Below are 27,646 nucleotides of genomic sequence, written 5' to 3'. Positions count from 1 at the left end.
TGCGGCACAGTAGCCGACATTTAGGGATTTAAAACAGGCCGTCATACATGTGTTTTAATGCGATATGCAAAAATGGACCTGAGTTGTTTTTAAAATTGCATTGCAGTGCCGGGTACAGATAATCCTAATGACACCGATGGGGCACTTCTCCTCCTACTGACACCAATGATGGGGCATTATTCCTCTGATTGGCACCAACAATGGGGCAATATCCCTCCCATTGACACCAATGATGGGGCACTATTCCTCCCATTGACACCAACGATGGGGCACTATTCCTCCCACTGACACCAACGATGGGGCACTATTCCTCCCATTGACACCAAGGATGGGACACTATTTCTCCCAATGACATCAATGGGGCACTATTCCTCCTACTGACACCAACAATGGGGCACTATTCCTCCTACTGATGCCAATGATAGGGCACTATTCCTCTAAAACGACACCAACAATGGGGCAATATTTCTCCCATTGACACCAACGATGGGGCACTATTCCTCCCATTGACACCAACGATGGGGCACTATTCCTCCCACTGACACCAACGATGGGACACTATTCCTCCCACTGACATCAATGGGGCACTATTACTTCTACTGACACCAACAATGGGGCACTATTTATCCTACTGACACTAACTATGGGGCACTATTCCTCCCACTGACACCAATGGGGCACTATTCCTCCTACTGACACCAACAATGGGGCACTATTTCTCCTACTGACACCAACAATGGGGCACTATTCCTCCCACTGACACCAATGGGGCACTATTCCTCCCACTGACACCAATGGGGCACTATTCCTCCTACTGACACCAACAATGGGGCACTATTCCTCCCACTGACACCAATGATGGGGAACTATTCCGCCTACTGATGCCAATGATGGGGCACTATCCCTCTAAAACGACACCAACAATGGGGCAATATTTCTCCCATTGACACCAACGATGGGGCACTATTCCTCCCATTGACACCAACGATGGGGCACTATACCTCCCACTGACACCAACGATGGGACACTATTCCTCCCACTGACATCAATGGGGCACTATTCCTCCCACTGACACCAATGGGGCACTATTTCTCCCATTGACACCAACGATGGGGCACTATTCCTCCCATTGACACCAACGATGGGACACTATTCCTCCCACTGACATCAATGGGGCACTATTCCTCCCACTGACACCAATGGGGCACTATTTCTCCCATTGACACCAACGATGGGGCACTATTCCTCCCATTGACACCAACGATGGGACACTATTCCTCCCACTGACATCAATGGGGCACTATTCCTTCTACTGACACCAACAATGGGGCACTATTCCTCCCACTGACACCAACAATGGGGCACTATTCCTCCCACTGACACCAACGATGGGGCACTATTCCTCCCACTGATAACAATAATGGGGAACTATTCCTCCCACTGATACCAATGATGGGATACTATCCATCCTCCTACTGACCACAGTTGCTATGTAACTTTTTGCTCACACTGACCACCAAGTTTAAGGCCACTGATGCCAGGGCTTTTTCTACTCCCACAGGCCTCAGTCCAGCTCCCCTAAAGTCTGAAGGACAATAAATTGTTCCTTTGTTTATAAAATGCGGAGACCCCTGCCTTAGAGGAACAGGAAGACAATTTAAGAGCAAAACAACATAAATAAGAATATGAACTACTCACATTACTAAAGTTCACCCATTGTAGTAGAAATATGCCTGTACTTTGCATTGCAACCAATCGGATCCTTTTTTCCCTTTTCTGTCCTACAGCAGTGAAGTGATAGCTGAAATCTGATTGGCTGCTTTGAGTGACACATCCCTTTGTCTAGTTACATGCAGATAAAGTGCTAATGAATGGAACATAAAGCCCGGTGCGTCATGCTATCGCTATTCTTTTCTTATCGCCGATCACAAGTTGCGCTGAGTTTGGTCAGAGGTCGAGACAGCGTGTTCAAATTCTGAATAATTTGCTATTAAAAGAACGTCATTTGGTTAGTGGTGACCCAGATTCGTGTGCAAAGCCTCAGCACAAACTCATACACAGCGAGAGAAGTAAAACCAGCAACTGCCACATTCCTAGATGTGTACATAGAATGAAGGCTGAGCCATGGTGTGTGAACCTCCACTGTCCCTCAGGGGGACTCAACGGCCAATGGAACAACTGCCATTCTTAGGCCCCGTTCACACGGCTAGAGCGCTGCAAAAGAAGCAGGCATGTGCGTTGTGGTAGCTACATCCGTGTGTGTTACAGGACAGTTCACTGGTGTGAGCCCATTAACCACTTCAATACCGGGCACTTGTACACCTTCCTGCCCAGACCAATTTTTAGCTTTCAGTGCTGTCGCACTTTGAATGACAATTGCGCGTCCATGCTACATTGTACTCAAACTAAATTTATATCATTTTGTTCCCACAAATAGAGCTTTCTTTTGGTGGTATTTGATCGCCTCTGTGGTTTTTATTTTCTGCTAAACAAATAAAAAAAAGACCGAAAATTTTGAAAAGAAAAAATGTTTATTTTTTTGTTTCGGTTACAAAACTTTGTAAATAAGTAAGTTTTCTCCTTCACTGATGGGCACTGATGGGGCTGCACTGACGGGCACTGATGGGCACTGATGGGGTAGCACCAATGAGGTGGCACTGATAAGGTGGCATTGATGGGCACTGATGATGGGCACTAATATGCGGCACTGATGAAGCACTGATAGGCAGCACTGATATGCAGCAATGATAGGCGGCACGGATGGGCACTGATAGGTGGCACGGATGGGCACTGATAGGTGGCACAGATGGGCACTGATAGGTGACACTGATGTACTGTAATGTATAGTACTGGTGGATACCAATCAGTTCCAAATAATAATTCCTGCCAATCAGTGATGCTCATTGTGGGCACTGATTGGCATCCATTGTGGTCTAGGGTGGCATACCTGGTGGTGACATCCCTGGTGGTCCTAGTGGCATCCCTGGTGGTCCAGTGACCCCCCCACCCCCCTTCAGAGGAGCAGCTGATTGGCTCTCCTCTACTCGAGTCTGACAGGCGCGAGCGGGGAAAAGTCGATCAACGGCTCTTCCTGTTTACATCGTGATCAGCCGTGATTGGACACGGCTGATCACATGGTAAAGAGTCTCCGTCAGACATTCTTTACCTAGATCACAGTTGCGGTGTGTCACACTGACACACCGCAACAATGATCGCCGCGATGCACGCCCCCAGGGGGCGTGCAGAGGCTTAATATCCTGAAGACATCATATGCCGCCGTCATTTTGCTATATGATATATTTGCTATATCTTGCTATATAAGTCATGGAGAGCGCTCTGCAGCTATGTGCCAAATGCGGTGCTGGTGGTTGCGGCGCATTATTTCAGATGTCAACAGCACCATTTTTAAAAAATTGACACCGATCTTGGTGTGATCAAATGCTTTTAAGGGCAGAGGAGAAATTTGGGGTCTTATAGACCTTGGATTTCTCCATAAAGAGTACCTGTCCTATGCCTATTGCTGTCACAAAGATGTTTACATTCCTTGTGAAAGCAATAAAAGTGATCAAAAAAGCAACGGTGTAAAAATAAAAAAAATAAAATAAATTAACTTTATTTTATTTAGCGCCCTAGATGTTAACCCCTTCCCTGCCAGTGTCATTAGTACAGTGACAGTGCATATTTTTAGCACCGATCACTATATTAGTGTCACTGGTCACCAAAAAAGTGTCAAAAGTGTCAGCTAGTGTCCAATTTGTTCGCCGCAATATCGCAGTCCCGCTGGTTGCCGCCATTACTAGCAGAAAAAAAAAATTCCATAAATAAATCCCATAGTTTGTAGATGCTATAACTTTTGCACAAACCAATCAATATATGCTTATTGTTTGAAAAAAAAAACAAATAGATTTCCTCATCCACACATAGTTACATAGTTAGTCAGGTTGAAAAAAGACACAATTCCATCTAGTCATCAAAATAAAAAAAAAAATAATATCAAACAATCCCATATACCCAATCCTATACGTAGTTAGAGGTGGATGGAGGAGTCCTCCCCGCTTTGTTATTGTATTCTGACAGCAGGACTCCTCCACTATCAGAATACACTGATCAGCCCTGCATCCGCTGATCAAATGACATTTTTTTCCCAACATTCCCATTAAAAAAAAAGTGGGATCGCTAGATCAACTTCTGTCAAGCTAACCAAATCGTGTGACGCGTGTCGCCCAAAGAAAGTTCCGGAACTTCTTTTGGGCGACACGCGTCATGCAATTTGGTTAGTGCAGCAGAATCGCACCGCGTTTTTAGGTGCCATTAAAACGGAGTTCCACTCTGCTGATCGGGTTCCTCACCTCCTCCGATGCCACATTTGGCACCTTTCAGGGGGGAGGGAGGAGCAGATACCTGTCAAATCCAGGTATCTGCTCCCACTTCTGGGCATAGAACTATGTAATGTCCGCCCCCCCCCCCCTGTCTTATGGGAGACACACAGACCATTTAGATCGCGGAGCGCGACTTGCGCATGCACAGTAGAGAACAGCCTTCACTTCCTGTTTCCCTTAGTAAGGATGCTGGCGCCTGCACCCGGACCCGAGGGATGGGTCGGCTTCGGGTGAGGACATCGCGGGCTCCTAGGACAGGTAAGTGTCCATATATTAAAAGTCAGCAGCTGCAGTATTTGTAGCTGCTGACTATTAATTTTTTTTCTCAGGAGGAACTCCGTTTAAAAATGAATGGCACCTGAACACGCTGATGTGCGATATGACATTTTAACAGGAAATTTGCGGGCAGGATCGTGGTGATTCCACCCACGATTCAAAATGCCTATGTGTGAACAGAGCCGCACTGAGGCGCTTGAAAACTGCCCATAAAACACAGAGAGCTTTTCAATCGCTTTTGAGGTGTCAGCGGTGCGCTTTTTGATGGTCACGTGACTCAAAAACTGCTTCAAGAACCATTTTGAGGAACTTCCGAAGTGCTTCCCATTTATTTCAATGGAGAGGGGCAATTTTTTTTAGTTCTCCAAACATGCTGCTTGCTGGAATTTTTTCACCTCCCCGCCAGCGCACCGCCCCAGTGTGAAAGCATTCATTGATTTTAATGGAAATGGCTATTCGGGAGCTTTTTAGTTTTTTTTTTTTTAGCGCCAAAGCGCTTGAAAAGTGTGAATTGGCTCAGAGCCCCCGTTCCGCCGGCGCGCGTTGACATGTCAAATCGCAGCCTATTACCGGCAATGGCACTGTCCCAATCAGTGTGACTTCGGGGGGGGGGGGGCGATTTCAATATTTCAATAGACATCTGTGCATGAACCCACACAGATGTATTTCAAATCGCCCCTGAACTCGCACTGAAATGCTGGTTTGAAATGCAATCTGGCATTCAGTGTGAACGAGGGCTTATTGTCTAAGCGTAATTGAACAAACTGAAGTTAGAAGCTGATTGGCTACTATGCACAGCTGCACCAAACGCTGTGTGCCCCAGTTTTAGTAAAGCCCACCATAGGCTAACATGCAGGGGTGTTTAGAGGCTGAAAAAAAAAAAAAAAGGCGCCCCTAATGCTGGCCATACACTATACAAAAAATCGGCCAGTTAACGGGCACAAAAACGATAATCGTTGGGACGTTTTTGAGTCGAAAAAACGAAGGACAAGTGTGGAAATTTTCTGCCAAACGAACAATAAATTGAAAGGTTAATGTGTTTCCTGTCCGAACTGTCTGCACTAGGTATATGTAAAAAAGAAATGAACAGAAAATGCATTCATTTATGTCCACTGAACGATTTATCGGTCGTTACATGATGGCACTATCGTTTGCTCTCACGGCCGAACGTTCATTTTTGTTTCGAAAATGGGTTTTTCGTATAGTGTATGGCCAACATAAGAGCAGCTTCAAAAATCTTCAGTTTGCATGAAGCCCCAAGAATAAATTTTTCTATTGTAATCACTTAAGGACCAAGCCTCTTTCTGAGATTTGTTGTTTACAAGTTAAAAACAGTTTTTTTTGCTAGAAAATTACTTAGAACCCCCAAACATTATACATTTTTTTTTCTAACACCCTAGAGAATAAAACGGCGGTCGTTGCAATACTTTCTGTCACACTGTATTTGCGCAGCGGTCTTACCGTTTTTTTTGGAAAAAATACACTTTTTTGAAAATATAAATATTAAAAATACAACAGTAAAGTTAGCCCAATTTTTTTTTATAATGTGAAAGATAATGTTACACCGAGTAAATTGATACCCAACATGTCACGCTTCAAAATTGCGCCCGCTCGTGGCATGCCGACAAACTTTTACCCTTAAAAATCTCCATTTAAAAAAATTCTACAGGTTGCATGTTTTGAGGTACAGAGCAGGTCTAGGGCTAGAATTATTGCTCTTGCTCTGCCGTTTGCGGCGATACCTCACATGTGTGGTTTGAACACCGTTTTAATATGCGGGCGCTACTCACGTATGCGTTCGCTTCTGCACGCGAGCTCGTTGGGACGGGGCGCGTTTAAAAAATTTTTTTTTTCTTATTTATTTTACCTTTTATTTTTTTATTTTACACTGTTCTTTAAAAAAAAATCATGTAAACATCCCTTGTAATAGAAAAAAGCATGACAGGACCTCTTAAATATGAGATCTGGGGTCAAAAAGACCTCAGATCTCATATTTACTCTAAAATACAATAAAAAAAAAAATGTTGTCATTTAAAAAAAAAAAAAAAAAATGGCCCTTTAAGAGCTATGGGCGGAAGTGATGTTTTGAAAAAATAAAAAATTGATTGATTTTTGATCACATTGTATCATATTATGAATAGTCCACTGTATTAAGATGATTTTCAGATGTGAGACTGACACACGTGCCGCCCAAGAGTCGTGGTTGAGAAAGATATATCCTCCACCTTTACATACACTGTTGCTTACCGACTCCAAATGATTTCCTATTGCTTTTGGCTTAATACCCAGCCCCGGGCCTTTAAGAAATGGAGCGATAATCAGAGCGTCTTCCCAGGTATTATCCTTCAAAGCACATAGTGCCAGTTGATCCCCATAAATCAGGGGTCTCAAACTGGCGGCCCTCCAGCTCTTGCGAAACTACAAGTTCCATGAGGCATTGCAAGGCTGACAGTTACAAGCATGACTCCCTCAGGCAGAGGCGTGATGGGACTTGTAGTTTCACAACAGCTGGAGGGCCGCCAGTTTGAGAACCCTGCGGGGCATAAAGAAATAAAAGCTCCCATAATGTAAAATCTTAGGTGATTTTATTAGATTAAAAAAAAGGTATTACACTTACAATTGAAACGATTAAAAGATGCAGTATAAACAAGCCGGTCGGCTCTCGATTGCAGACTCCGGGACCTGCGTGAACGTGGTGACGTCAGCACGCTGCTCCTCCCCATACACTATACGAAAAATCGGCCAAAAATTCGGTCATTTAGACAGTTTGTCCGTTTTTCGGCCACTTAATGGGCACAAAAATCGATTAATCGCTGGGACGTTTTTGAGCCGGGAAAAAAACAAAGGAAATTTTCTGCCGAACGAACGATAAATTCAAAGGTTAATGTGTTTCCCGTCCGAACTGTCTGCACTAGGTATATGTTAAAAAAAAAAAAAAAAAAAACTAACAAAAAATGCATTCATTTATGTCCACTGAACGATTTATCGGTCATTACATGATGGCACGATCGTTTGCGCTCACGGCCGAATGTTCGTTTTTTTTCGAAAATGGGTTCGGCCGATTTTTCGTATAGTGTATGGCCAACATAAGAGCAGCTTCAGAAATCTTCAGTGTGCATGAAGCCCCAAGAATACATACCTGAACAGAATTGATCTAAAGCCGAGTTTAGCCTCACTTTAACCGCTTGCCGACCAGCCGCCATTATACAGGTAGCAACGATCCCGTGAGCCGTCGTAGCTGTACGTTGGCTCGCGGGATCGGGATAGCAGGCGCGCACGCGCCCGCTGCACTGCGGGCGTGCTGATGCTTGTGGCCAACGGTCGCAATGACCGCCGGCCACGAGCGATCGCGGGCACGAGAGGCAGAACAGGGACGTGTGTGTGTAAACACACAAATCCCTGTTCTGTGAGGAGTGACAGATCGTGTCTAGGAACCACGATCTGTCATTTCCTCTAGTCAGTCCCCTCCCCCCACAGTTAGAACACACTCAGGGAACACAGTTAACCCCTTGATCGCCCCCTGGTGTTAACCCCTTCCCTGCCAGTGACATTTTTACAGTAATCAGTGCATTTTTATAGCACTGATCGCTGTATAAATGACAATGGTCCCAAAAATGTGTCAAAAGTGTCCGATGTGTCCGCCATAATGTCGTAGTCCTGATAAAAATCGCAGATCGCCGCCATTACTAGTAAAAAAAAAAAAAATAATGCTATAAATCTTTCCCCTATTTTGTAGACGCTACAACTTTTGCGCAAACCAATCAATATACGCTTATTGCGATTTTTTTTTACCAAATGTAAATATGTAGAAGAATACGTATCGGTCTAAACTGAGGAAAAAATGTGTTTTTTTAAATATTTTGGGGGGATATTTATTATAGCAAAAAGTAAAATATATTGCTTTTTTCCAAAATTGTCGCTCTTTTTTTTGTTTATAGTGCAAAAAATAAAAACCGCAGAGGCGATCAAATACCACTAAAAGAAAGCTCTATTTATGGGGGAAAAAAATGACACCAATTTTGTTTGGGGGTGCAACGTCGCACGACCGCGCAATTGTCAGTTAAAGTGACGCAGTGCCGAATCGCAAAAACTGGTCTGGTCAGGAAGCGGGTAAAATCTTCCGGGGCTGAAGCGGTTAATGGGCGCAAAATCGACAATCGCTGGGACGTTTTTGACAAGTCTGGAAATTTTCTGCCGAACGAACGATAAATTCGGTCATTTAGACAGTTTGTTAGTTTTTCAGCCAGTTAATGGGCACAAAATCGATAATTGTTGGGACATTTTTGAGCCGAAAAAAACCAAGGGCAAGTTTGGAAATTTCTTGCCGAACGAACGATAAATTCGGTCTTTTAGATAGTTTGTTCGTTTTTCAGCCAGTTAATGGGCACAAAATCGATAATCGTTGGGACGTTTTTGAGCCGAAAAAAACGAAGGACAAGTTTCAAAATTTTCTGCCGAACGAACGATAAATTGAAAGGTTAATGTGTTTCCAGTCTGAACTGTCTGCACTAGGTATATGTAAAAAAAAAAAAAAAATGCATTTATTTATGTCCACTGAACAATTTATCGGTCATTACATGATGGCACGATCGTTTGTGCCCGATTTTTTTTCGTATAGTGTATGGCCTGCATAAGAGCAGCTTCAGAAATCTTCAGTGTGCTTGAAGCCCCAAGAATACATACCTGAATAGAATTGATATAAAGCAGAGTTTGGCGTCACTTTAATGCAGCGCATGTGACGTAACGCACGTTACTGCACTGCGCAAATGTAAATAAGCCCTAAAACCCCATAGCGCATTGTGAAATGTTTACACGTGCATTAAACAAAAAAAAACAAAAAAAAGAAGAAAAGATGCATTTTGGGGTATCGGCGATCAGCCCAGAAAAACAACAGAGTTTGGCGTCACTTTAATGCAGCGCATGTGACGTAACGCGCGTTACTGCACTACGCAAATGTAAATAAGCCCTAAAACCCCATAGCACATTGTGAAATGTTTACACGTGCATTAAACCAAAAAAAAAGAAGAAAAGATGCATTTTGGGGTATCGGCGATCAGCCCAGAAAAACAACAGAGTTTGGCGTCACTTTAATGCAGCACATGTGACGTAACGCGCGTTACTGCCCCTCGCAAATGTAAATAAGCCCTAAAACCCCATAGCACATTGTGAAATGTTTACACGTGCATTAAACCAAAAAAAAAAAAAAAAAAGAAAAGATGCATTTTGGGGTATCGGCGATCAGCCCAGAAAAACAATCGCATCCTATGTCCCTGGATGGCGAGCTTTCAGTCGCTTCCAGCCCAGCAGCTGAGAGGTTAAAGCTCACCTGTCTGCTCTGCTATCTACACAGACTGAGAGTGCAGAGCAGACTCCTCCCCTCTGGAGTAGGAGGGGAGGGCGGTAGGACCCAGTGGTCATCAGCAGGCAGGGTGGAAGAGGGAGACACATAGACAGAGAGAGGCTGGAGAAAGGAAGAGAGAAGGCAGGAGGAGGATCTGTGTGTACAAGGGAGGAAGAGACAGTCTACAACACTGTGTGTGTGCAGGAAGAGGAGACACAGCACTGGGGGCAGCTGATCCTCTTCTAGGAGGAATGATCCAGGGCTGACAGCACAGCTCAACTCAGCAATCCTACAGGAACAGCAGCACCCCAGGGTGTCAGCAAGGTGACAGCAGCACCAGCAGCCTCCAGCCAAGCAGCAACCGGATCCTCCCATCCCTCCATTGCAATCAATGGGCTGAATCTGCAGCAGCAGCAGCAATACTACAAGCAGCAGCAGCAGCAGAAGCAGCAGCCCTATCCTTCCCCTCTTCCTCCTCCTCCCACCCTCTCCCCCTCTCTCTGTCTCCTCTCCTCCCCCCTCCTTCCTTCTTTCCTTTTTTCCCTTCCCTCTCATGCTCCCCTCGGTGATGGTGTGGCTTCAGCTGGCTGCTATCCACCTCTAGGCCCCAAGCCCCGGTGGCATTCCTCCTCCTGCAGGGACAGATCCTATATACCTCTTGCATCCATGTAAGTCAACCCCCCTCTCCCCCCCCTATCTACTCCCCTCCACCCCCCTTGTAAAGCACACACCCTAGGTTGGCACCAACATCCTGTTTTACCCCCGTCGGTGGGCCTTGGTTGAGATCCCCCCCCCCCCTCCCCTCCTTCTTTTATTCCAGAGCCCCCTTAATGCCCCATATTGTCTGGTGCCCCACCCCCCTTGGTGCTGGGTAGACTGCAGCCTAGCCATAGGGCCTATGCAGGCAGAGCATCTCCTGTCTCATGCATATGCGCATAGCCATCCAATAAAAGGCACATTGCACGCTGACCCCCGTCTGCTGCCCGCCGGTGCACCGTGCAATTCTCATTTCCAGGCATTTGCATGATGCAGGATGTAGCGTTGGGTTTTTTTTTTTTATTGTCTGTGGCTCTGTCTTTTTTTTTTTTTTTTTCCTATTGGATAACAAAATAGGATGCTGAAGTCTCCATTGCAACATCCTCAGCCCTCCCCGTCCCCCGGACAGGATTGCTTTTGTTTCAGTTTTGTTTCCTTTCCGTCATTGCAGAACTGTTGTAGGTGTTGTGTGTGTGTTTTTTATTTTATTATTATTCTTATTTGCTGCTTCTTCAACGCTCTGCAGGCAGTTGAATGCTCCCCGTTGAACGCACCCCTCCCCGGTGATGCCCACTTCCTGCGTACATCGTGTAATATCTATGGCTGCGTTCTCGGCTTCTCGGTGACCCATCCCACTTTGGCCTGTGCAGCCGGCTCTGCTATGTGGAACGTGATCGTCTGCCTGGTACCCAGCCTTCTAGGAATAGAGAACGCAGACGGCGAAATGTTTACTCGGAAAATATATGTATATAAAGCCAGCGGAGACGGGAGGAGGCGAGAGTGTGTGTGTGGTTGATATTTGCCATATTGCCATAGCAACCAGGCCGCTGTTTAACCCCAACGTTGCTGTTTCTGCTGGGATTTGAATTTTAGCTGGGCGGCGTTGAGGCCTGACGTAGAAAAGTGGTGAAAAGGCGTCTGCGCTGCCCGTAGCAACCAGAGGACTGAAACCAGTGTGGGCTGGATAACGAAGGGAAGTGTCTGGTTGCTATGGGTGATGTAGACGCTTGTCAGACAGCCATAACCGGGTTGCACAGCTTTGTTTTAGTTTTGCGTTTTTTGGCGTGTCGGGATTTATGACGTTACTGTGATGTTTATTATTGGAAGAAGGATTGAAAAGTGGAAGTGTTCTGCAGCTGTACAACTGTCAGGCCTGTAGTTGAGGAACTGAGGCCTCATTCACTGCCAGTGTGAACTAAGCCTTAGGTCTCGCTGAAAAGCTATTGTTTTTCGGACCGCGGTTGACGTGCGTTTAGGAGGCGATAATGCCGTTTCCTGCATGCCTAAACAGCCAGGCAGATTTATTCTATGCCAATGGGGATTTTACTTTACGCTACCATGCAGCAACCGCCATAGCGACATTGCGACAAGTTTCCATAGACTTCAATGGGCGAGTTTGACAGACTGTCAAACTTGTTGTGCCAAGCTAAAATTGCTGTGACTGTCCCTCTGGCCACCATGTAAATTTTTGGAGGTGGGCAGTCATAACACGGACCAGCTGCCTGTTATTACCCCTCCGCCACCAATGTGAACTAAGCCTTAGGCCTCATTTACTCGGGGCGTATCAATGCCTACCCCAGGCAAGGGCTGTGTTCCCCCCCAGGGATGCATCCTTGTGCAAGCAGTCCCATTGCTGTCTATTGAGAATGCAGTGGCTGCACAAACAGTCGCTTCCCCCAATGTGACATCTATGCAGGCACAGGTGAACGCCCCCGAACGTAGACCGTGTGCATTCAGGGCTGTGTAGTCGCACATACACTATATTGTCAAAGGGACACTTGCCTTTACACACACATGTACTTTAATGGCATCCCAGTCTTAGTCCATAGGGTTCAATATTGAGTTGGCCCACCCTTTGCAGCTATTACAGCTTCAACTCTTCTGGGAAAGCTGTCCACAAGGTTTAGGAGTGTGTCTATGGGAATGTTTGACCATTCTTCCAGAAGCACATTTGTGAGGTCAGGCACTGATGTGGACGAGAAGGTCTGGCTCGCAGTCTCAGCTCTAATTCATCCCAAAGGTGTTCTATTGGGTGCAGGCCCGTCAAGTTCCTCCACCCCAAACTCACTCATCCATGTCTTTATGGACCTTGCTTTGTGCACTGGTCCAAATCATTTGGTGGAGGGGGGATTATGGTGTGGGGTTGTTTTTTAGGGGTTGGGCTTGGTCCCTTAGTTCCAGTGAAGGGAACTGTTAAGGCGTCAGGGTACCAAGACATTTTGGACAGTTTCATGCTCCCAACTTTGTGGGAACAGTTTGGGGATGGCCCCTTCCTGTTCCAACATTACTGCACACCAGAGTACAAAGCAAGGACCATAAAGACATGGATGAGTGAGTTTGGGGTGGAGGAACTTAACTGGCCTGCACAGAATCCTGACCTCAACCCAATAGAACACCTTAGAGCGAAGACTACGAGCCAGGTCTTCTCGTCCAACATCAGTACCTGACCTCACAAATGCGCTTCTGGAAGAATGGTCAAACATTCCCATAGACACACTCCTAAACCTTGTGGACAGCCTTCAAAGAAGAGTTGAAGCTGTTATAGCTGCAAAGGGCGGGCCAACTCAATATTGAACCCTACGGACTGATACACCATTAAAGTTCATGTACGTGTAAAGGCAGGTGTCCCAATACTTTTGGTAATCTAGTTTGTCAAATTTGGAGTAGCGGCTGTGTTCATATAGCCACTGCGTCCCTGTAGACATCAGTGGGACTGCCTGCAGGGGGATGCACGGGAGCACCTGTGCATCTTCATGCGGGTAAACATTGCCCTACATGGGGTACGCATTGATATTCCCCGAGTGAATGAGGCCTAAGGCTTAGTTCACACTGGCGGCGGAGGGGTAATAAAAACAGGCAGTTGGTCCATGTTATGACTACCCATCTCCAAATTTACATGGTGGCCAGAGGGGTGAGATGCGCTATATCTGCAGCAATGTTAACCTGGCACAGTGAATTTGATAGTCTGTCAAACTCACCTATTGAAGTCAATGGAACATTGTCGCAACATCGCTATGGCGTTTGCAGCAGGGTAGTGCAATGTAAAATCCGCATTGGCATAGAATAAATGCCCCTGGCCTGGCGCTTGAAAAACAGACATGCAGGAGGCAGCAGTATCACCTCCTAAACGCATGTAAACAGTCTGCCAACCATGGTCTGAAAAGCGATTTGCTTTTCAGTGGGTGGTGAAGTCTGCTGCCAGTGTAAAGAACAATACAGAAAACAGGATGGCCTACAATGACCAATCAGAATGTATTTTTTTTGTTGTGAACGCAAACCATCATCTACTGTTGGAATAAAAGTTTTCTTTTGGCTTGGATTTGTAGTTCTTGACAAGAACTGTATCTGTGCTTATTAGGCCCATTTTTTATTCTTTTTTTAAGTGGTGGAGAAAAAAGGCTACTTAAACATTTGCTGGTGGGAGCTGGCCCTTTTAGTAGATCTTAAAGCGGAACTTTACCCATAACTTGGGGGAAACAAATGTTCTTTAGCAAGGAACATACATTCCACATTCATAATTTATGTCACCAAAATTATTGTGTGTTGTATATTGCCTCCAGCATTTCTCCTGTTTTTCTTCTTGCTGGAGGCTGCCCTTTTGCTGAAGCCCAGAGCCCCTGAACAGCAGTAAATCATAAAACGGAACTAAACCCATCGATTTAACGGTTACAAAAAAGTTACACTCCTGGAATGCTGGGATTGCTAACGGTCTCATTTGCTTGTGTCCTCAACCAATCTGTCAAACCATCAAATGGCTGGTGTCATAACTGATCACATGTGCTGCACCATGGCAGTTGCAGATCAAACAGAAGCAGCTTCCTTGGCTGTAAAGGATAGGAGGGTTTAACTTTAAGGCTGTCAGCAGATCGGCCTCTACAAACTCGGCAATGCCTAAAAATTGGGAGCATATGCAGAGCAGGGTGAAACTGGATTGTAAACCGAATAGGCACTTATTTTTAATGTTTTACATAGCTATACATACAAAAGGGGCCAGCCTGAAGTCATCTAGCAGGACTTTATTTTCTAACTAGTGTTCCACTTTTAGTGCCAGGGACTTTTCCTGGGCTTTCTGATCATGTGATCGCTTTGGTGGTCACATGATCAGGTGCCCTTCCTGACTGTGCTCGGTGACCCGGGGTTGATAATGACAGCGTGGTCACAGTACTGGGTGCATGCGATTAAGCCGCTCCCACAAGAGCAATGCCGGGTGTATGCATATGTGGCAGCATGCTGTGAAATCCCATCGCCACGCGGGGACATCTTTGTTTACTGCCAATGGGAAGTGGTTAATACAGGGGGAACAATTCATAGTAATTATTATTTACATTGCTGTGGAATAAAAATGTAGGTCTTGACCCCTTTCCGCCTCCTCCTCTCTTGAAGCCAGACGGCAGATGTGGTATCAAGAACATGCGATTGGCTCTCACAATGGTCGCATGATTGGGAGCTTGTCCCACTGGCCCATATTCACAAACAGAGATCAGGAGCTGTGGGAAACGGCTTGGTGCATTTAAGTGCGCTCTCTGCTTACAACCTTGGACCCCCCCATGGACACATATGTGCGGTGGTTGGGTGTTGAGGCCCACTTGCCCTGCCACCCCTTATATGCATTATGGCAGCAGGAAAGAAATTCAAGTGTATGTCAGGCCAAAACTATTTTACTTAGTTTTGGATAGAGTGGAAAAGGATTAGAGGCTCTGTCTGGTATTTACCACTCTCCTGTTAGAAACCTCTTCCCTCACTTTCTGCCTTATTGAGTTTTTATCAGACAGGAAGTGAAGGAAAATCTGTCAGATGGAGATTTCCTCTCACTTCCTGTCTTGTAAAGAGTTGCCAGCAGAACAGGAAGTGAAGGAACATCTCTCTAAGACCCCATACACACTATTAGATTTTCTGCAGATTTTTGTCTTCAGATTTACCAAAACTATGTAGGGCAAGTGCAAGGGCCTGTCTGCATACAAATTGAAACTCTTAAGGTTTGACCTTCCTAACCCATAGCCAAACAGGAAGTGAGAGGAAATCCCTGAAAATGAAGGCCCTTTTTCACACGGGGTGGATCCCCGCTTAGCGGGGGATCGCTCCGTTGATCTCCGCTGAGCCGGCGGATGACAGGTCTGTCTCTACTCACTGAGCAGGGAAGGGACCTGTCAGAGCCCTGCTGATATCTCTATAGGGAGTTCGGACGAAAATGGATGTCTGTTTTCATCAGATCTCATCCGATACGTTCAGCCATCTGTCTGGCGGATCCGATCGTCTGTTTTGATCGGATGGCAGATGGGTGTCAGCGGACATATCACCGCTAACATCCGCCTGCCCATAGGAGTCAATGGGTGGCCGGGCGGGCTTATTGTGTGCAAGGGGCCTAGGGGGATTCCTTGGGGGGGGGGGGGGCGCATTTCACCAGAACTAGTGTCCCCATTGGAAGATTTCCTCTTCTATTCATTTTCTGGGGACAACCCAAAATTTTGGCTTTTTTTACTTTCAGTGACCATGGTAAACAGGACAAATCGAGAGGGTGAATCTCTTAACAGAGGCACTAATAGCAATAAAATATGACAGGTGTTCTAATCCCTCTCTACTCTATCCAAAATAAAAGAAAAAAGTTTTGCCTTTTAGTTATACTTTAAAGCGCAACTGAACCCTCCTATCATTTTCAGCCAAGGAAGCTGCCATCATTCACACCAGAAACTGCACATAACTGCCTGTTTTTGACTGCATGTTTACATGCATTTGAAGCACGTTTGAAGTGTGCTTGATGCACGCTTGACATGCGATTGAATGCGTTTTGCGCTGTGTTTAGTACTGCATTTTGCTATACATTTTTGGGCTTGGCTTTCTTGGCTTAAAGGGGTGCTGTGCAGTCCATTTGTAGTGCGCTCCCTGCATTTGTGGTGCAGAAAAATGCAGCATGCTCTACTTCCTCTTCTTTTTTTTTTTTTTTTTGCTGCACTGCCATGATGGGAACTATGCTCCATAGAATTACCTTGATTTTGGGCCGTTTATGTAGTTGACTTGAATTGGCCATGTTTGGCAGCGGTACTGGCAAACGAATAAAACAGGAATAATTTTTGTAGTGATATGTGAATGCTCCTGTGCACTGCCTTAGAAAGGGGCGGATGGGGAAATGGTTAAAACATGGCTCAACCATGTATTTTCAGCACGCTTAAATGAGTCATAAGGCTAAGTTCACATATGTGCATGCACATTCATTGTTCACATATGTGCATGCGCTTCCCGTTCATTTCAAGTAGGCGTCTGTAGCCCAGACAAACGCAGGGTCCCTGACCCCTTTTACAAAAGAAAACGCTGCATGATACTGTGGTTTTGCACGCATAAATGCATGGGTGCTGATGTGTGGGTGCGATTAAGAATGAATGGCAACCCTCTGCGTTTGCTAAATCACATTGCATTTCTGTCCGGGTCCAACTATTGTGAGCCTAGATTAAGAGGCTGGAATAGCAGTAAAAACATGACAGGGCTTCTGTCCCTCCCCGACTCCATCTTGCCATAGATTTAAAGGATGAATTGTATTTCACAGTAATGTACAGAGACTTTTTTTTTTTATATGTTTACTTTATCCTTCTATATTGCAGTGCTGCTTTCTAGTAATGTGCCTGTTTTTCCGCCATGTGTATTTAGTACATCCTCTTTTCACCATTGTAGAGATGTAAAGATTTTCAGGTAGTTTCTTTGAACTGTTTGCTTAATCCTGGTTTCCCCGAGGCTAAAAACTGAAAGTAAGTCGCGTGAGTGATGACTAACCTGAGAATTATTTACTTGTTTAAATTAACCTAAATGACCAGTTTGAGAGTATTAGGGCCTGGTTCATACCCCCTATGCATTTTTTTTTTTTTTTTTGTGCCTTTTTTATTTTGTTTATTTTTTTTTGCAGAAACGCACTACAGTCCATTTAACATGGTTTCCTACAGATGTAGATCACATCTTTTATGGAAGGGGCCAGGGTTGTTTTTCTGTTCTTTGGTTCCATAGACTTCAATGGTTTAAAGATGTGTATTGAAAAAAATGCAAAATGCCCCTGCAATATGCAAACTGCAACCTGCACAAGTCTGAATCGGGCCTAAAAGAAAAGTTCCCAGAGGTGAACAGAACGCATTAACGTATTGTAGGCACGTGACAGCTGAACTTCGGGAAGGGCTTATATTGCCTAAATACATTTGTCATGTGTATTCTTGCTTGAATCTTGGTGCGATTTGTATATTTTGTCCAGATCTGTGCAGTAATTCAGTGTGAAAGGATTGCTGAAATAGATTCATTCAGTGTGTATTGTGATTAGCTGTGATTGGTCACAGCTAATTATATGGTACAGATGGGCTGTGATTGGCCCTGACTGTACCTTGTGATCATTGTGACCAATCACAGTTAGCAACACAATTGTACACAGTGAATGGCATGAGTCAAAGCCATTTATTGTTTACAATTGTCATGTAATCTGCTGTGATTGGACAGTGAGCCGGCACACTGATCGGTCATCAGCAGCACGTCCCGTTCCGGGAGGCCGTCATTTGACAATAGGTTGGACGGAAGCGGTTAGAAAAGACCGGTCACTGCTGCTCCACTCTTCTGGTGCAGAGTGACTGGTCTTGTCTCCGCCCCCTCCTGTAGTTTTCTGCAGGCAGCCTGTAGTGGGTGTGGCCTGCTGGGTCCCTCCCAAAGGCTCTGCTCTCTGTACAAAGTATGTACAGCACAGTGATGTCACCACTACTGTCTAATATCTGGGTTTGCAAAGGCTTTTGGTACATACAAAGTAGATTTATACGCTATATATATTTGGATACAGGCACATATTTCATACTTTTGGCTCTGTATGCCACCAGAATAAAATTTAAGGTTTTGGACTTATCAAGCAGGTGATTACCCATTAATATTAAAGACTCCCACTCTGGGTAGATCTCCAGCTCTTCATGCCCCCTTCCCTGCTGATAGGATGAGACTGTCAGCGGGGCAGAAGACCCGGGAGGGTACAGGCATGGCTTGGAGTTGAGCGGTGACCGCAGTCTGTAATAGTCCTGTCCGGACCGCTGTCGCCGCTTGCCTTCTGCTGTGCGGCCTGGTCCTAAACGGGCCACGAACCGGAATCAGCCAGCGGTCTGGGGGTTGGGGACCCCTGCTTTAGTGCACCCAGGAGGAACAGGTGCAGCGTCCAGCCCAGCTGTAGGCAGCCTGTCAAAGTCTATGGCAGGCTGAGGCTGAACGCTGTACCGAGTTGTACTCATATTTAGGGCCCTGTCTGATCAGGGATGAATACACAGAAGACCTGTTTACTTCTATTGGCTTCCTGAAAGCCTGTAAATAGCAAAACTGAGTCTGGGGGAGCTAGAAATATCAGCCAATCAAGTGCTGTTTCTTTGGCCTGAACAGTGCTGTCACTCTGATACTGTAAACATACTTACAGGAGGGGAGAGCACAAAACTGACCTCATCCGTATGCTGTCAGTCCTTTATTACACACTCTGCAGGCGGTGGGTAAGGGAGGGGTCCCCACTATAATTTTTAACTGTAATGGAGAAAGCCGTGTCACCTTCCTTGCACTGCAGTATGGCAGATGCCTGGCAATCACAAAAATGCATGGACAGAATTGCATTTTCTTGGCAGATGAGACCTCATTCACACGGGGGGGGGGGGCGCATATTACAGCAGAGACCTGTGTGAGGGCCATGTCTACCCACACATAGATGCACAGGTTTCTCCATGCTGGCAGTCCCATTGATGTCAATTGAGACATGGCTGCTGCTCCCAGTTTGATGTTGATGTGGGTGCACGGCCCTGAATGCACACTGTCTGCGTTCTGTCTGTGGGCTACTTTAATAAACTCCACTTTACCTGAAAAAATTGTATAATGTATAGCGGTCAGCCAACACCTGCCCCTGGGCTTTAAGGCAGGAAGGTGGAAAAGCCACCCCAGATACCAATGCAGGTCAACAGCTCCGTATCCTGATTGTCTCCAGGAAATGGATGAGATGTGGGACCAACTTTACCTGGGGTTTTTTTTTTTTTTTTGGCCTCCTAGATGCTGTTCCTCCTGGCAGCAAAAAAAATGTTTGCAGCTTGTAAGCGCATGTAACGTGTTTAGGTGTGTCAAGCTTTTGGATTTAATTGGATATGACAGTCAGCTGTGGCTTTCTGGGGGACCATAGCTGGCTTCCCGCTGGACATGCGTGATATCGTACATGCTTTGTAAATGGTCCTGCAGCTTCCTGGGACATGTGATGTGTCGCAGAAGGCTGTGGGAGAGAAGGGGGTTGGGCAAGGGATTCCATCCTCACCTAGATGAGGATTAGGCTCCCTTTATACCTGAGTGTAGCGATTTACTGGCGTTTTTTTTATTTGTGTATATTTTTTTTTTTTTAGTGTATTACAGCTGTGGAGATGCGACCCCGTGTCACAGGTGCATATTAGCAGTGTATGCATGATTTTGGAAGGAATACTAATTGCACACCTGTGGGCTGGGTTCATAAACATCCCAGGAATAGAGGTCAATGCTCAGACTTGGAGACAGCTCCGCCCGGCAGACAGGAAGTCTGGCCTAGGAGGTTGGGAAGGTCCCAGTAGGAGGCGGCTCCAGGAGAAAGAGACTGGAGGTCTCGGAGTCTTAGGCCCCTTTCACACGAGGCGGACTCCGTTTCTACGTAGCCCGCCTCGGTCCGCTGGCTCAGCAGGAGATCTGTCCGTTGATCTCCGCTGAGCCGGCGGATGACAGGTCCCTCTCTGCTCACTGAGCGGGGAGGGGCTTGTCAGGCGCCGCTACCGCCTATGGAGGGATCGGATGAAAACGGACAGCATGTCCGTTTTTCATCAGATCTCACCCGATCCGATAGCGACGGACCTGGACGTAGGGCTATCGGTCTGCTTTTAGCGGATCGGACGGGGTCGGATGTCAGCGGACATGTCTCCGCTAACATGGAGCGCCCGTTCAGGTCCGCTGTCAAAACTGACAGTGTGAAAGGGGGCTAAGAGCCGGCTCACACTGAGGCAGCACGACTTGCAGCGCGACTGCCTCAGGTGACCTGGACACGACAGCAGTGGCAACTTGCAAAACGACTTCTATAAAGAAGTCAATACAGGTCGCCCCCAAAGTTGTACAGGAACCTTTTTCTAAGTCGGAGCAACTTGCGTCCATAGTACAGAACGGGACACGACTTGTCAGGTGGCTAAGTCGCCTGACAAGTCGTCCCGGTGTGAAGGTGGCAGCCTGTGTGTGTACGTCTGTAGCAACCAAAACAGCTCGAAGCTGACAGTGAGTAAGCCAGGAGGCTATAGTTTGTTTATACAGTGATGGTGGAACCCTCTGTGAGGGAAGATTACTGAACCTTTGAACTTTTTCGTTACCTTTTTAAAAAAAAAAAAAAAAAAGTGCTCTGCCATGCCCTAAAAACGCAGTCTGGAGTGGCACGTTTCTGGAAAACTGCATGCACCACTTGAACCTAATCGCCCCGGATCGTCACACAGCGTTTTACCACTTCAGGCGTTTTTGTTTAGCCAATAGAAAGCACTAGGAGGAGGAGGGGTGGAGAGCTGTTTTTTAAACAGAAAACAAGCGACAAAACACTCGTAAAGCACTCATGTCGCACATTTTCAGGCATTCCCATTGACGTCTATGGGGTCAGTCTGCCAAAAAGCTCATGTACATTTTTTTTTTTTTTTTTTGAGCAAAAGGCGTTTTGCTTTAGGCGACAGAACGCTCAGCGCTCAGATGTAAACGGGCCATTGAAATGAATGGGATTTAGCTTATTGAACAATTTAGAGCTACAAGCTTCAAACAGAAAATCTCTCAGGTGTGAATGGGGCCTTAGGGAAGTGGGAGTGGCTACTGATAAAATCGCTTCTCACTCCTCCTACGCGCTTTTTTTTTAATTTTTATTTTTTTGTTTCTCCTGATTCATAATGTGGCAGAAGGAATAAACCAAACCACTGTAACAATGTGAAGTACTATACAGGTTCTCTTTATAGGAAACTTTTTTTTTTTTTTTAATTTCTCATGCACTAGTGAGGTTTGGATCACACAACGTAACCACTTTTTGGGCTGTAAAGGAGGCAGCATATAGGCCACTGCCAGCATCCTGTTAAAATCAATGATGGGCTATAAAATACATGGCTGTACGCTGTTCCGAGTGGTAATAATCCTGCATAAAGTGGAAGTGAACCCTCCTATTATTTTTATCCATGGAAGCTGCCATCTTGGCCTCTGTTTAATCTTCATCTGCCGTGATGCTGCACGTGTGATCAGTTAGGACACCAGGAATTGAGTGGTTTGACAGTTTGGTTGAGAGCACAACCAATGTGACAGTTACATTTCCGGCACGTGCTGGAAATTAATGTGTGCGTTTTGTTTTTTTTTTTTTGTTTTTTTTAAACAGGGCCCGGCTGCTGCAATTTTCAGCCTGTTGATTTTTGACAGGCTGGAAGCTGCACCTGTACCTTCCTTGTACCTAGAGGCGCCATATTTTTATACTGTACAGCCTGTGTGGATGAGCCCTTAGGCCCGGTTCACACTGATGCGAGTTCATAACGAATGCGATGCATCAAAAACACTTTAAATTCGCATGTCATCCCTAAAGTCATCGTTTTCAATGACGGTCGTTCACATACATGCGTTGCGATTCCTCTACGAATGCGATTAAAAAAAGGGTCTTGTGCGAGTTTACTGCGTTGCAAATTTAGTCTCCATAGACATCAATGTAAATCGTTCTTGAATCGCATTGATGGTTCACATATGTTCCAATTCCACCACACTACTCTCCACAAAAACCAGGAAGTACACAGGAAGTTAACACTTTTTTTTTTTTTTTTTTTATATACATTCTGATTCCATTGGCTAGAACATCAATTGCAGCTATGTCCAACTCCTGAAAATCGCGGTAAATTTGCACCTCACACAGGACAAAAAACGGAACAAATGCACAGCGCAGCAGTGTGAACCGAGCCTTACTCATACTTTCCTGCCCTGTGTCAGTTTTGTGTCAGAGTTTTCACAAGGATGTGACCCCCCCCAGCTGACAGAATGATAAATGGACCCTCAGGGGGCCGCACGTTGTCTAGTAATCAGCTCCGGCTGCTGTACAGAGTGGTAGGGAAGGTAAGTATTCATAGGGACGTTCGCTATAAAGAGGCCCCTTTACATTGCCTCAAATGTGTAATGGGACAAGTTTACTTTACTCTTTGTGATATTCTAATATTTCATAATACAGTGTTGGTAAAGTGCTAATGCTATTCAGAAGACTGCAGCTAGTAAAGGCCGAACGTTTACTCTGTGTTCACGTTTTTCAGATGGAAAGATAAAAGCGCTTTTAAGTCATTTTACAACCTCTGTCGGCCATATTGTCTGATGGGCAGGGAGAGGCCGGGGGGCAGGGAAGGGTAGAAGTAAAGTGGAAGCTTTGGGGGGGTTAATGGTGCCAGAAGATGATGTAATCAACTTGTAGAAGGTGCTGGAGGATGACCTCATCAGCTTGATGCCGTGCCCCAATACTTGTAAACGGATATTACTGCTCCTTCAGGCTGGCAAAGCCAGGGTCTGGGCACTTGGTATGATTATATAGTGCGGGATACATTTTTTTTTTTTTTACTATTGTCCCTTGGTCAGCACAGACTACACGTGTGTGTGTGTGTGTGTGTGTGTGTGTGTGTGTTACCTATACTGTGTGTGTTAACGCACATTATGGTACCACTCATTTTGACTGGCACCCCAGTGCACTAAAGCTGGCCATACACACTTGAGAAAAAAAAATCCTTCATCTAAACAGCCCAGATTTCCTGGTGCAGCCATTGTAGTCTGACAGTTGTCAGCAGCGTCTGTCACAATACCCAAACATTGCCTGCATCTGATTGGACACAGGTGCTGTTTGGTTGAAGCTGGGTTCACATATGTGTGGCCGTGGTTCCCACCATGGGGTCCGGCGTGTCCCTGTTCACCAGTTCAGGTGCGAATCAGGTCTGACCCATCAGATGAAGCAGGACCCTTTTGGAAAGCAGACTGCGGCCGCCCTGGACCACTCCATTGTGAGCCGGGCACACTCTCATGTCATGTGAATTGGATGGGGGTAAACCCCCATCCAATTCGCACATATGTGAATCCAGCCTCAGTTAAAGGATGTTGGGTGGGAGGGTACTGACACCTATCCAGTGAATTTAGGCCGGTTCATCAGGAACCCTAAATTTGCTCCCATGTTTGGTAGACCTGCACAATTAATCGTTAAAAAAAATAAATCGTGATCTCGATTCAACCCCCCTCAAGATCTCTGTTGCAGAGCTTCCGGATTCTTTCATTAAACATGTGTAGAGACTTCTCTGCTCACTCAGCTGTCAAAAGAAAAAAACTGGGCAGTCTGCCAAGTTTGTAACAAAATTGTCACTTTGTCAGTGCTAGTAGATAACTAGAAACATTGTAACTCTTCCTTCCTAGATCAAAGGGATAAACTTCTGTGTGTAAATGCAGGAAGTTTAACCACTTAAAGTCTAAACCTTTTTCTGACACTTGTTTCTTACAAAGTCTCTATCTCTATCTCTATCTCTATCTCTATCTCTATCTCTATCTCTATCTCTATCTCTATCTCTATCTCTATCTCTATCTCTATCTCTATCTCTATCTCTATCTCTATCTCTATCTCTATCTCTATCTATCTCTATCATCTCCTCTTTTATCCGAGACCCTAGGGAATAAAATAGCGATTGTTGCAATATTATGTCACACTGTATTTGCACAGTGGTCTTTCAAATGCTATTTTTTTTTTTTTGGGGGGGGGGGGGGGGGGGGAATACACTTCAATGAATAAAGAAACAGTAAAGTTAGCCCAATTTTTTTTGTTTTAATGTGAAAGATGTTATGCTGCGAGAAGTGAGAGAATCGTGATCTATCTTCTAAGCAAAAAAATAAATTGTGATTCTCATTTTAGCCAAAATCGTGCGGCTCTAATGTTTAGCCACCTTATGGTAATGCAGTTTCAATGCACATGCCTTGCAGGTGCACCACAATGCACGGTAACATACTACTTTGCCTTGTGCTGCGCTGCATTGCCAGACATGGTGTATGTACTGTATATGTTTTTTTGGAAGTTTTTGATGTGTTTTCAGACCATTCATTTGCGCACTTTCATGTGCTAAAATAGTACGTTAACAAGATATAACAGGACATCAATATTTCAGAGCGGTAAAGTCGACTGCTTTTTTTTTTTTCTTCTAAGAAATGGACCCTCCCTAGCGTTATACATACCTTTCCAACTTTTTGAGATGGGAACGAGGGACACCTATTAGCAAATGTATGTAGGCGTAGGACACACCCCCTTAGAGGAGAATTCTACAAAAAAGATTAGTTAAACCTACAAGTGCTTTATTTATTTTATTTTATTTTATTTTTTTTTTTACCACTACTGTTCCTTTTATACTGGCTTTCGAAATTTACAAATGCAGCAATTTTAGAAAGATAAAATGGCAATTTTATAAACCACTATATAGATCGGATCAAAATGAGGAGGAAAGAGGGACAGAGGGAGTTTTTCAAATCTGAGACAGTCCCTTGAAATCCGGGACAGTTGGGAGCTATGCGTTTTATGCCATATTGTGCTAGTATGCACCAGGTTCTAACACATTATGGCAGACTTGTCTTTAAAACGCTGTCACCATTGCTGGTGTGTCCATATTCACACGGTCTTCCTTCCAGATTCTTAGTCCCTGGCTATTTGAATGGCTGGGCCCATGATGACGTCAATCACGGCACAGTGCTCTGTACTCCGTGGAACGCTCGCCGTTCCCGGAACGCAGAGGACCGCTGTGCACGCACAGTGACTTCATTGGCTATTGTCGTGGATTTGATTTACATCACTAGTAAAAAGGCTTGATTTAAATCAACTCGATTTAAAAAGGAACTGCTGTCTGCTCACATAATTTGTAATAAAAACATCTTTGCCATTCTGAAGCTTCTCTCTTCTATACTGTGATTCTGTACTTGCCAAATATGCTGCAGAAATCTCCCTCCACTGAGTCTGGCTGTATCCATTTTAACTGTGGGCAAATGAAGCTGCTGCTTGTTCACTTCCTGGATTTACACACCTCCAGCTTTGCACCCCTGCAGCTCTCATTGGCCCTCTTATGACTCAACCCCCCCCCCCCCCCTTCCTGGCAAACTCTCACAAGAGAGAGGGAGAGCTGTGCATGATGTCATAAGCTTAGGCTAATATAATGACCATATAACAGGCCTAAGTGGACTGTATAAGGTATTTACTGGCAGAAAATCTTTTACTATCCAAAGTTAAAACAAGGGCAGAAGATTGAATAGAGGGAAAGATGAAAAATGACTAAAGGCCCAATTTAAAACATAGGTTTTTAAAGAGCAACTGTCATCTCTGTCCTGCAGTAGCTCCTCCTCTGACCCGCTGTTGACTCACTGACAGTCCCATTCACTTTAATGGGACGGCTGGTGATGCGGCAGTGACATAACAAGGTGAGGGACGTGGCGGCAGCGGGTGAGTGGATGCAGACTAACAGGCGCTGCCATGATGGATCTGAAATGACAGGTGCTCTTTAAATGTAAGGACTTATTCTTGCTGGTAGATAGAATTTTTAATATTTGCAAACAAAACGAAGGTTTCATATTTAGAATAATAACCTGTCAGGTTAGTAAAACAGCGATATCAGAACCGATTCAATCATACAGTTTGTAGTGTACATAGATTTGCAAAACAGGATAAAGGAATATTCCTGAACTTTGTTTTATCTCATTTATTCTCACTGTGGACGTTGTGTGAATGCATCAATGCAGTGCATGTTATGTCAGCTTGCAGAGCTTGGATTCATTGAATGAGTTTACCAAAAAATGTAAATATTGCAGAATATACAGCCTCATGCTCCATAACTAAGCTCCATTTCATACTGAAAAAACTAAATTATAAATGTATCTTAAATAGAAAACTATCTTTAGATAGATTTTTACTCCAAAAGCATTTTATTAAAATGTGATAAAATTCCAATTTAAATAAAACAAATCCGATTTATTTATTTATTTATTTATTTATTTATTTTTTTAAATCCACCCTGATATCTCCTAAACGGCTTACTGTTAGGAGATATTCATTGTACATACAGGCCTACCTGTAGGTACAATTTTTTAAATAAATAGTTACTTTCACTTTAATGTGCCCCCAGCAAACATTGTCCACCACTGAATACTTTTTTTTTCAGTATCTGGAACTTCATTTATTGCCCGTGTGAGAAGGAAAGTACAAAAACAAATCTGCACATTTCTTCCAGATCTGATCTATTGCTGAAGGTTATTTTATGATGACCTGCGGGCTCCCTTACAAACGCACAGCTTTCAGGCCTCGGGCAGTAATGGATACAGGTGTATAGATTTGAATTATTTATTGTGCTGTTTATCAGTTTCATTTCCAGGGTTTGGGTCATGTGACGCAGTGCAGCAGCTCCAAAAGTCGTAAAAATGCCAACGTGTAGCAAACCGCTCCACTTGTGATGTTGCTGCAGTTCTCTGGGTTTCTGGCCCAGCAGGCTTTGCAGCAGACTAAAGTGATGTGGTCAGCCATGGGTGTTGTATTGTGGGTCTAGTTCAAGGGTCTTCAAACTATAGCCCTCCAGTTGTCCAGGAACTACAATTCCCATCATGCTTAGTCATGTCTGTGAATGTCAGAGTTTTACAATGCCTCATGGGATGTGTAGTTCTGCAACAGCTGGAGGGCCATAGTTTGAGGATCCCTGGACTAGTTTATGAACAGCAGTACTCCGATCAAACGAGGAACCATCCACAATACCCATGTTACTTATTGGGCAAGAGTTTTAATGGGCAGAAACAAAGTGGCCAAGACTTGGCTCCAGCAGCATGGCATGGTGTGCCCAGGTTGTTGATTTACACGGGCAGCCAAGGGGGGAGG

At 45.0% G+C, this 27,646-nt stretch overlaps 1 protein-coding gene across 3 annotated transcripts in view; it reads left to right on the top strand.

The window, feature by feature from the left end:
- Positions 1-9,720: 9,720 nt before the first annotated feature.
- The window catches only part of AKT1 (AKT serine/threonine kinase 1), a 224,665-nt gene continuing 206,739 nt past the window's right edge, over positions 9,721-27,646 (top strand). Inside the window, exon 1 of one of the 3 annotated variants that reach the window (XM_073609535.1) lies at positions 9,721-10,664. The gene's annotated coding sequence lies outside the window, so the exon portion shown is untranslated. The remainder of the gene's footprint in view (positions 10,665-27,646) is intronic. The other 2 variants (XM_073609534.1, XM_073609532.1) reach the window with 2 other exon arrangements.

The sequence above is a fragment of the Aquarana catesbeiana genome, linkage group LG13, assembly GCF_042186555.1.
Source record: "Aquarana catesbeiana isolate 2022-GZ linkage group LG13, ASM4218655v1, whole genome shotgun sequence".
Lineage (NCBI taxonomy): Eukaryota > Metazoa > Chordata > Amphibia > Anura > Ranidae > Aquarana > Aquarana catesbeiana.
This window is presented reverse-complemented; position numbering and strand designations above follow the sequence as displayed.